The 11,028-nt window shown below is 42.2% G+C and overlaps 1 long non-coding RNA gene across 1 annotated transcript in view; it reads right to left on the bottom strand.

The window, feature by feature from the left end:
• Nucleotides 1-329: 329 nt before the first annotated feature.
• The window catches only part of LOC138159331 (uncharacterized), a 407,894-nt gene continuing 397,195 nt past the window's right edge, over nucleotides 330-11,028 (bottom strand). Inside the window, exon 2 of the long non-coding RNA XR_011167868.1 lies at nucleotides 330-393. This is a non-coding gene — a long non-coding RNA (uncharacterized lncRNA). The remainder of the gene's footprint in view (nucleotides 394-11,028) is intronic.

Raw genomic sequence — 11,028 nt, forward strand, 5'->3', positions numbered from 1 at the left:
TCTCCCTGAGATCTCCATTCCCTTCACCAATGCTTTCTCTGCTCTGAAGTCACTTTGCTCCTCCAACCTCTACCCAATATTTAGCCATTTCAACTCAGCACAGGCTTCTGCTCTGGAATTCCTTGACTCCTCATCATTGGATTCTATTTGAATGCAAGCTTCACAGGAGCAGGGATTGTCTTTTTTTCTGCTTGGACTTGTATCCTCAGCACTTGGCACAAAGTAAGCACTTATTCAATGCTTCTTGAGTTGATTTGTCCTAGCATCTCTTTTTTTTTTTTTTTTTTTTTTTTTTTTCGTCTCGTGATTGATTGGCACAAACTTGGCACTTATTAAGTACTTTTTGGGTTTTTTTTTTTTTTTTTTTTTTTTTTTTTTTTTTTTTTGCCAGATCTCATTCCTAGATTGATCTTAACATCTTCCTTCTCCATGGAGGAAGTCCCACAATTGTGCTGACTGGGTATGTTACAGATTCATGCTATCCAGTGTAAAGTCACGTAGGAGCAGCTTTCCAGAGGACTGCTGCTGTGAACAGCTTTTCAAGGTTCTGATTACACAGTATAGTGAACTTTCTATTTATTCAATAACACATCAAAGCAAAACATTCACAGAAAATCAAGGTACAGCATTCACAATGTTACAACTCAATAACTTATCCCTAAAACAGCCACATAGTTTTCACCAAAGTCGTCACATAGTTTTAAACAAAGTACATTAATTTAGTCAATCACAAAATCCTTAATTCAATCACAAAGTACAAAAGTCAAAGTTCTCCACCCCTAGGTCACAATAAATCATAATCTTCTCAGTCAGTACACAGTATCCAAGTGAAGTCTTCTTTCAGCTTGACTTGAGAATGGCTCTCAGCTTCCATGGTCCCAGCTCCAACTGTCACCTAGGTTCAAAGGCAGGCAGCTCCCAGTTCCTTGTCCAGTTCCTATTCCATATTGAAGTTCACAGGGTCCAGTACACCTCAAGTACCTTACAGTTCCTGTTTCTGGGAAGACAAAGCTTGACAGAGCCACAATAATATTCATACACATTGCCAGCACCATTGTCAGTTCACTATCTGCCTGTGAAATCAACTCAGACCCACCAACAAGGTCTGAGAACTCAACACAAATCATCAACATAGAAATCAACACAGACCCACAAACAAGGTCCAAGAGGTCAGCACAAATCATCAGTAAAGTCCTAGGACCTCCAAAACCCTCCTCCAGGACTTCTGTAAACATACAACCAGAAAATCCTCTTTCAGGGCTTCTAGTAAAGTTCCAGGGCTTCTGTACAAGGTATCACAGACAAACATCAACACAGAGCAGACAGAGTGCCAGGATACCACGTTTTCTCCTTCTTGACTCTGCTACCACAAGAGTCCTCTTCTCAGTTCTTCTGTCTCTAGCCTGAAAATTCTCCTTATATATGGTCATTAGCTCCTCCCCTTCCTGTTGCAGGAGTTCATGAGTTCTAGGGTTCACAAGTTGTGGGGTTCACATGTTCTGTTTCTTAACAGACTTGATACAGGGCTCAAAAAGAAACTAGAACTGAAACAAGGTGTTAATTCAATAGTTGAAACAAGATGTGGACTACTTCTGTGCTTGCCATTACATTCAGTCTCAACTGGACCCTCACTACAGCAAGGAATTCTTTTTGTTCCTCCCTAATTTATTCCCTATCTCATTCCCCATATCTTCTCTTCCTTTCTGAATGAATCCTTCCCCTCCCCACCCCCACCTCCTCTTCTCCCTCCTCTCAGCTGAGAACCTCTTTTTTTTTTTGCCTTTTGGAGGGCAATTGGGGTTAAGTAACTTGCCCAAGGTTACATGGCTAGTAATTTTTGTGTGGGTGTTAAGTGGCTGAGGCCAGAACTGAACTAGGGTCTTCCCGACTCCAGGGCCGATGCTTTACTCACTACTCCACTTAGCCGCCCCAGCTGAGGACCTCTTACCTTACTGGGAAAATTGAGGCCATTCAATGTGAACTCCCTCTTTTCCCTCTCCATCTCAACATCCCTTGTATCCACCCCAACTCTATCCTCTTTTCCCCCAGTCTCTGATAAAGAGCCCCGTCCTTCTTGTCAAGAACAACCCTTCTATATGCACACTTGCCCGGTCCCCTCTTCTTAGCAGCTTGCATCTTCAGGTTACCATTGATCTCTTAATGGCCAAATCTTCTCAGTCCCATCTGTTGTATCTGACACTGTTGCCCACCTTCTCCTACTGGATATTCTCTCTTCTCAGTATTTTTATTACATAGCTTTCTCCTTCTTCATCTCCTAGCTGACTAGTGACTCCTCAGTCTACTTTGCTTGCTCATTATGATAATGCCTCTTAATTGTTGTTGTTCACAAGGTTCTGTCCCTACTCTTGTCTTTCTCCACTCTCCCGGGCCTCATCAGCTCCCATCGGTTTAACTACCAGAACTCTGCAGATAACCCCAGATCTCCATATCCAACCCCTGACTCTCTCTCAGTTTCAATCCTGGATTGAAATATCCAACTGCCTATTGGATATTTCAAACTGGATGACTTAAACTCAACACAACTAAAATTAACCCATTATCTTCCCCCCTAAACCTCCCCATCTTCCAAACTTCCCTAATGCTGTTGAAGGCATCACCATCCTTCCAGTGCTTCAGGTCTGGAATCTTGGCATCATCCTGGATTCCTCACTCCCCATGGCCAACCTTGCTGTTTCTACCTTCACGTCTCATATGGGACCCATTCTCTGCACTCACACAACTGCGACCCTAGCTCAGGGCCTCATCTCCTCACTTAGATTCTTGCAATAGCTTCTTAACTGGTCTCTCTGCCTCAGGTCTATCCCTACTCCAGAGTATCCTATATGTTGTCAAAGTCATTTTCCTTAAGCACAGATCTGATCATGGAGCTCCCCTACTCAACCAACTCCAGGGGCTTTTTGTTGCCTTCATGATAACATACAAACTTCTCTGTTTAGCTTTTAAGGCTCCACATAACCTGCCCCCAACTTTTCCATTCTTATTATACCCCCTCCTGCACTCTTTGAACCCCCCCAAACTGGTTTTCTTTCTGCTCTTGACAAATGACTTTTCAACTCTGGTCTCTGTACCTTTGCATTGGCCACCTCTCATTCCTGGAAGGTACACACCCTTCCTTACCTTCTCCTTAGAGTCCCCCTCTACCCTTAAAATCCAGCTCAAGAGTCACTTGCAAGAAACTTTTCCTAGGCCCTCTTTCCTACACCCCAACCAACAGCTAGTGTCTCACCTCCCAGACTACCTACATTTAACTATTGTGTATGTACATGTATTTATTAACTTTAGGTTTCCTGTGTTTTATACGTACTTGTCTCCAGCATTAGAATATAATCTCATGGGGCGGCCAGGTAGCACAGCGAGTAAGAGCACCGGCTCCAGTGTCAGAACGACCTGGAGATCGAATCCTGGGCTCAGACACTTAGCACCCACCCAGAAACATCTGGCTGTGTAACCTTGAGCAAGTTACTTAACCCCAATTGCTTAGGGGCGGCCAGGTGGCTCAGCGAGTAAGACTACCGGCTCCAGTGTCGGGATGACCTGGATCAAATCCGGCCTCAGATACTCAGCACCACACCCAGAAACAACTGGCCGTGTAACCTTGAGCAAGTAACTTAACCCCAATTGCTTAAAAAAAAAAAAAGAATATAATCTCATTGTGAGTAGGCACTGTTCCATTTTTTTTTTTTTTGTATCTTCAGCACCTAGCATAGTGCTTGGCCCACAGTAAGTACTTAAGAAACTTTTGTTGATTGAGCTTGGTCCTAAGGTCCCTTCCAACTTTAATGTCCTCTGTTCTGAGGTACCTCTCGGCTCTGACATTCTGTGTTCTAAGGTTTCTCCCTGTTCTGACATTCTCTGTTCTAAGGTCCCTCCCAGCTCTGACATTCTCTGTTCTAAGGTCCCTCCCAGATCTGACATTCTATGGTCTAAGGTTCCTCTCAGCTTTAATACTCTTTTCTTTTTTTTCTTAAATTTTAAATAAAAAATTCATTTCCCAATTTCTCCTTCCCTCCACTCTTCTCCCACCTATTGAGAAGTCAAGAAATACAACATTCATTATACATATGCAGTCATACAAAACATATGTCCACATTAGCCATGTTGTGAAAAAAAAAACCAAGAAAAATAAAGTGAAAAAAAATCTATGCTTCAATCTACATTGAGTTTGTAAGTTTTTCTCTAGAAGTAGATGGCATTTTTTCAGCATGAATCCTTTGGAATTGTCATTAACACTCTGTCTTCTAAGGTTCTTCCCAACTCTGATCTTTAATGTTCTAAGGTAGAGATTCCCAAATTTATTTGGTCTACTGCCCCCTTTAAAAAACATAATTACTCAGTGCCCCCCCCAATCTACTTTCTTTAACCCTCTAATGCTTTTTTAAAACTCTCTCTTGTTTAAAAAAATATTTAAAAAGATGTATCTTAAATTTAATAATATATTGTAAATTTGTTTATTTCTTCCATTGAAATTTTGTTATGCAACATTTCATCATGTAACTGTAGAGTATCATATTGTAAGCAAGTCATTGCATGTACATATTCCTGCTATGCATGCTGGACTTCCTGACAATGTGCGATAGGCTTGCCTGCCAACACTTTCTTGTTAAGACCTGTTGGCAGTCTTGACCACTGATTGGTTATTACTTGCATTTTATGTGTTTATTTGAAAATAATGTAATCACTATGACTTTAACTTTGTTACACAATAGATGAAGCATGTACGAACTGTTTTTCAAAATTTTCTTATCTTTTTACCTTATGCTAACACCACCCCCTTATTTTTATTTAACACTCCCCAATTGCACCTGAGGTTACTATTGCCCCTCTAGATCATTCCAGCGCCCCATGGGGGAGGTATCATCCACTTTGGGAACCTCTGTATATCTAAGGTGTCTTTCAGCTCTGTTCTTTTATGTTACTCTAAAAACTCTCCCAGTTCAGACATTGGTGTTCTAAGGTCCCTCCTTGTGCTAACATTTTCTCTCCTAAGATCTCTCCAAACTCTGCCATTCTGTATTTTAAGGGCCCTCCCAGTTCTAATATTTTATGTTCTAAAGTCTCTCCAAGATTTGACATTCTGTGTTCTAAGATCCCTCCCCTTTCTAACATTCTCCTTTCTCCCATGGGTCTCAGCTCTGACCTTTTGTGTTCTAAGGGCCTCTCATCTTAGACTGTGTTTTTTTTTTTTATTCTATAACCCAGGCTGATGAAAAACCCCATCCAAGGACTTGCTGTCAAGTCATGGGGGTTTTCACAGGGGCATCCTGGAGCTGACCAGAGGTCAAAGAGTGAGAAGGACTGGGCCAGCCTCAAGCTCTGTTTCTTCTCCTTGAAAGAGCAATGGCCCTCTCTATTGTCTGACACATCCTGCCACAACTTTGCCTTAAATTAAGCTATACTAATGACTTTCCACCAGCTTTATCTCCTCTGTGCAACACTCTAGGAGGCTACCCACCCACTGCAAGCACTTTAAGCCTCAAGAAACAAAAGAGGGGGAACAATGATTCTATCGATTCATCAAATTAATTTGGCAGTTTTACTTACAAACCCCCAAGTGACAGGGATTTGAGCAGGGGGGCTGAAAACTCTTGTGTTGACAGCACTGGGATGTTGTGATTGCTACGGTAATCAGAGACTATTAAACAGCACCATGGTGCCAGACTCCTGGACTTTCTCTTGTGTACTCTTGTAAGCAAAAGAATACCAGACCAAGGTGGCAAAGACCTGGTCTTGAATCTCAGCTCTGATGCTTCTTGGCTGTGTGACCTTGGGCAAGTCACTCTCTTGACCCTCAATTTCTTTATCTATAAAATGGGAATTAAAATATTTAATCTATCTCACGAAGTTGTTGTGAGGAAATTCCTGTAGAAGTGGGAGTTATTATTATGTCCCAACCTTTAGCAGGAGAAGGCAAGGTTGTCCTCTGAACCAAGAAAGCTCATAGTTGTCTAAAGTTGTGGCCTATGTAATATGGTGTGATTTGATGATGGAAAAAGTTTCCTCCCCTCCCCCAGATGCCAAATTATCTGAAATGCTTCCACTGAAAAGCTATTCCCTTGGGTTAAACATTCCCTGCCTTTCTCCATTAAAAAAGTCAATTAAGTCACTGACACTTTAGTATTAATGAGCAGATGCAGTTGCTGACCAAGAAAACAGAAGTCCTTGAGTGGACAGGGAATGTTTGAATGGCAAAGGGGTCTGAGAGCAGAGAGGTGGGTTCAAGGAGAGGAGCCTGAGGGCATCAGGGAGAACATTCACATTTTTACTGTTAGACAGCCCTGATCTCAAGCCACAAAACAACAAACAAACAAACAAACAAAACAAAACAAACTAAAACAAAAACCAGTTCCTAGGAGCGGTGCTGTCTTCAGTTGGAGCATGGGAATCCCAGAGGTGCCTAGGAATTACCTCATGGCTAGGTTGCTGCAAACACCCAGAAAAGAGGCTTGATCTATATTTTGTATAGTTTCTGTGACTCAAAGAAAAAAAAATTGAGTGTGTACAGAGGGGAACAAGAAGGGAAGAAGAAACAGGAAACAAAATGGAGTCCCTTTGGTCTCAGTTACTTCTAATCCCATGTTCCATTGGTGGTGTCTGGCAGGGCGCCTGGGAATTCTAGACAACCCTTTGCTTCATAGTACCAGAATTCACTGGGATCTTTTTTTGGGAGGTACATGAGAAGGGAGTGAGGGAAGGTATCACTGCCACCCTTTTTTCTATTTCTGGGTACCCCTAATCAAATGGGAAAGGCCTTAGTTGTCAGGGTCCCAACAATGTTCCTCCTCATTTCTCTTCCCCAATGGAAGCAGGACCTTGGCAAGTCTGGTGTCCCTTCATGAAGACAGGATCAAACCTGACCTAGCTTCACATTAGCTCTGATCTTTTTTCCCCTTTATCAGCCTGAATGGAAGTCCTCTGATTCTCTTTAATGGCATGTGACCATTAAAAGGGTCTTTTCCTCCTCTTCTGCTTTAATTTTTTTATAGCAGTTATTGTCCTCAGCTAGCTCTGATCCTCCCCACTTGGCCACATCTCTGGTGATGATGGTTCATCACTGGCCCCTTTGCTCTTTTTGGTCCAGAGGGGCCAGAGGTGACTCTAGGAACATTGCCATATTCCTATCCTCATATGGTATGTGACAAGGTCCTTCTTCATCTTGACTTTCTTCCTCAGAAGGCTCTTCTGTTTATTAATGTCCTTTCTAACATGGGACATTCTGAACGAAACACAGTGGTCTACATAGGATCTAATTAGGGCAGAGCTCAGGAACCTAATATCACAATAGTTTTTTTCTCTTTCTCTCTCTTTTTTTGGTACTCATGCCTTACTATTCATTTACAATGAGCTTATGGTCCCTCTGAAAACCTCAGATTTTTTTTTAGATAAATTGCTATCTAGCCACATCTTTTCACCTTGTACTTGTGAAATTGATTATTTGAACTCAGGTGTAAGAATTTACATTTGTCTCCACTAAGATTCATCTTAGGAACCTTAGGCACATTCTAGACTGTCAAGATCTTTTTAGATGTGTTAGTTATCTCTCCTAGCTTTGTGTCATTAGACACTTTAGATAAATGTCCCTGCCATGTTGCCCTGTGGCAGTTGATGTTGCTATTGGAATTATCTCTCTGGGGTTGTGTGTTCTGATTGGTGAGGTCCTCCTCAAACCCATCCTTCTGTGCCAGCACATTTACCCCATCCTCTCCACTATTGTCCGGGGAACACTACCATTGTTTCTGGAAAGGGCGTTAAGCCCTATTATTCCACTGACTCTTCCTGAGACCTCAGTTCAAAACAGCCTTCTCTAACAGACTATTCCTCTAGATGTGTTACCATCTCCCACTAGAATGCAAGTCCTTTGCGGGCAAGGATGTCCTCTCACTTGGATCCCTAGCATTTAACACAGTTCCTGGAATATGCTATTGTTGAGTCATTTCAGTTCTGTCCAATTGTTCATGACAACATTTGGGGTTTTCCTTGGCAAAGATCCTAGACTGGTTTGCCATTTCCTTCTCCAGCTCATTTGATTGATGAGGAAACTGAGGCAAATAGGGTTAAGTGACTTGCCCAGGGCCTTATAGCTAGTAAGAGTCTGAGGCTGGATTTGAACTCAGATCTTCCTGACTTCAGGACCAGTGCTCTATGTACTCAGCTGCCCCTATATGTACTCACATACATACACACACATATACAGTGAGAACTGTAGTGCAATATGATCATTTTCCTTTATAATCCTATGTATGTTATTTTACGTATTAAAACCAATTCTTGAGAAGAGATCCATAGGCTTCTCCAGACTGCTAGAGAGATCCAGGACACAGGGAAAGGTCAAGTGCCTCTGTAGGAGGAGACCTAAGAGAGCAGCACTGTGACAAGGTGGAGGACAGGGAGTAGCCAGGAGAGGATCAGCAGATTTGGCAATTATGAGATTCTTGGACACTTTGGGGAGAGCAATCAAAGCTCAAACCTGCTCGAAGCTGGAAGTCATAGAACCTGTTCTTGCTGCAACCATGTCTTTAAAAACAGGCTCTAGAATTTTGCCAGTAATTGAACTCAAGCTTATGGGTTGCAGTTTCTATCCACTTTCCTTTTTAGAAAACTGGAACATCAGACAACCTTCTCCTACTACAGTTTGGCTTCTGAGAAATTGTTCATTCAATTTCCATTTTTTTTTCTACCATCTCTATCCCTCTCCTTGCCCACTCTGCACCCCACCCCTTCCATCCTGGATCACTTAGCAAGCCAATGCTTTCACATCACCCAGAGCGATTATTCTTAGAAATCTGGGCAAGATTTCTCCCCAAGAGGGAACACTCATTTTAGATCTTTCTCTTGTCCTTTCTCCTCATTAAAATTTACTTGTGTTGAGTTCTACTCCTTTGTGGACTTTCTAGGTAACAATCTGAGAAGTAGGGTGCTAAGAACCTTTGTTTTGCCAAATGGGGGGTTGATGGTGCCAGGTTATAATACCTGTTCCCTCCATACTGCCAACCAGAGATTACTTGCAGTTAATAAGCTCTTTCAAAATGCAAAGTCCTCAGGGAGGGATATGTCTTTGGGCCACTTATGAATATGAAGTGTCTAATGAGATAATCAGATTGCATTTTTTGTAGTTATGGGAATGGAAGGTTTGAGTGGAGGGAGGAGAGGGGGGAGATATTGGAATGGGTGAAGGCAGGCCTGGGTAGGGTGCTTCAATAGGGAGCTTTGTAGGGCACTGAGGCCTGGGGAGGGGAGGGGTCATAGGAAAATAAAAAATCTGGCTAGGTGGTACAGTGGAAAGAGGGCTGAGTTTGAAGCCAGAAAGAACTGGCTCAAACCCTCAGACTTGACTGAGGACTGTCACTGATTGTATGAACATGGGCAAATCACTTAACTTCTTTGGGCCTCTTCAGTTCCCTCATTTATAAAATGAGAGGTTTAGACTTAATGGCCTTTAGGGTCCTTTCAGGCTCCAAATCTGTGAGCCCATGATCTTTAAAACGAGAGGATTGAACTCCATGACCTTTAAAGTCTCTAATATAGCGAATTTTAGCTAAGGTGTGAATGACTAACAGTGGCTTCATAGGTTTCCATTTTTAAGGATGGAGTGTCCAATACCTTAGCTGCAAGGACAGAGAAACTGTGGGGATTTCAGACACCCTAAAATGAAGGAAAGAGTTTTAGTTGCAGGGACATCCATAGAATTATAGAATGTTAGAATCAGCAGGGACCTTAGACTATTCTCATTTGACAGATGAGGAAACGGAGGTATGGATGACTTTGCAGACACAAAACTAACACTGACTTTCTACATTTTAGCTTGTGACTGGGGACATTGGGAGAAAGTCTGGCATTTCCTGCTTTGTCCTTTCCCACAAAGCACCAGCTGCCTAACCAACTTGCCTGCTCCCTCTGTAGTTCCTTTGCTTGGTTCCTGGGGCTATAACCCTTCAGGTAAGTCAGCAGTCACTGGCCATTATTTCTCTCCTGACTCCAAGTTCCCACCATCACAATAGTATGTGACTTCGAGCAATCTTAACCTCTTAGCCTCAATTTTCTCATCTGTAAAATGGAATAATAACAGCTGCCTCACAGGTTTGTTGTGAGGATTAAATAAAATAACATATAAAGTGCTTTGCAAAGCTTAAAATCCTATTATTGTTGGTTATCACTTGCATATATATAATATATATATATATGTATATATATATATATATATATTAAGCAATTGGGGTTAAGTAACTTGCTCAAGGTTACACGGCCAGTTATTTCTGGGTGGGTGCTAAATTTCTGAGCCTGGATTTGATCCCAGGTCTCCTAACTCTGGGGCTGGCATTCTTACTCACTGTGCCACCTGGCCACCCCACTTGCATATATTTCTTATGCTCCCACTCTACCCCATCAGATCATAAAGTCTGCAATACTGGGGACTTGGAGAATTTGTTACTTATTTCTATGACTCCTGTAGTGTCTAACAAAAAGCCTTAGAGAAGTGAATTTAATACACGTTTGTTAAAATGAATTTTATTTCTCTTCTTTTCCTCCAGTGTGAAATAAAATTCTTTTTTGGTTGCTACTGAATCTGCCCACCGGAGTTGCCTAGTTCTCATTTCCTTATTGCCTTCCTGGAGACTCTTTTCCTAACAGTCTCATCCTCTCTCTTTCATGGGAGGGGCTGGAACTCTTAGACAGAAACAAGCCCCACCAAGATAGGAGGCTTTGCCCTCAAAGCAGGGAGGGACCTAATCTTTGGCTTCACTACTCAGTAGAAGACCCAAGTAGGTAAGACAAGCAGTGCTATCTCATTTCCCTTTTCATAAGCCCTCAAGCTCTTTTCACCCGTTCTTGCCATTGGAACTTTGTGAATAGAAGCCAGGTGAGGCACAGAGCGAGGCACTTAACATGTGACATGCCATTTAAAAGCCAGGATTGGGGGTGACTGTGTATGCCAGGGGCTTGAGATGAGACATTGGTCCCCTTGTTCCAAATATAGACCAGAGCTGAGTGGTTTTAACCTGGAGGTTACAC

The sequence above is a fragment of the Petaurus breviceps genome, unplaced genomic scaffold, assembly GCF_028583685.1.
Source record: "Petaurus breviceps papuanus isolate PSGF00001 unplaced genomic scaffold, PetGlider_PUasm1.0 176, whole genome shotgun sequence".
NCBI classification, from domain to species: Eukaryota; Metazoa; Chordata; class Mammalia; order Diprotodontia; family Petauridae; genus Petaurus; species Petaurus breviceps.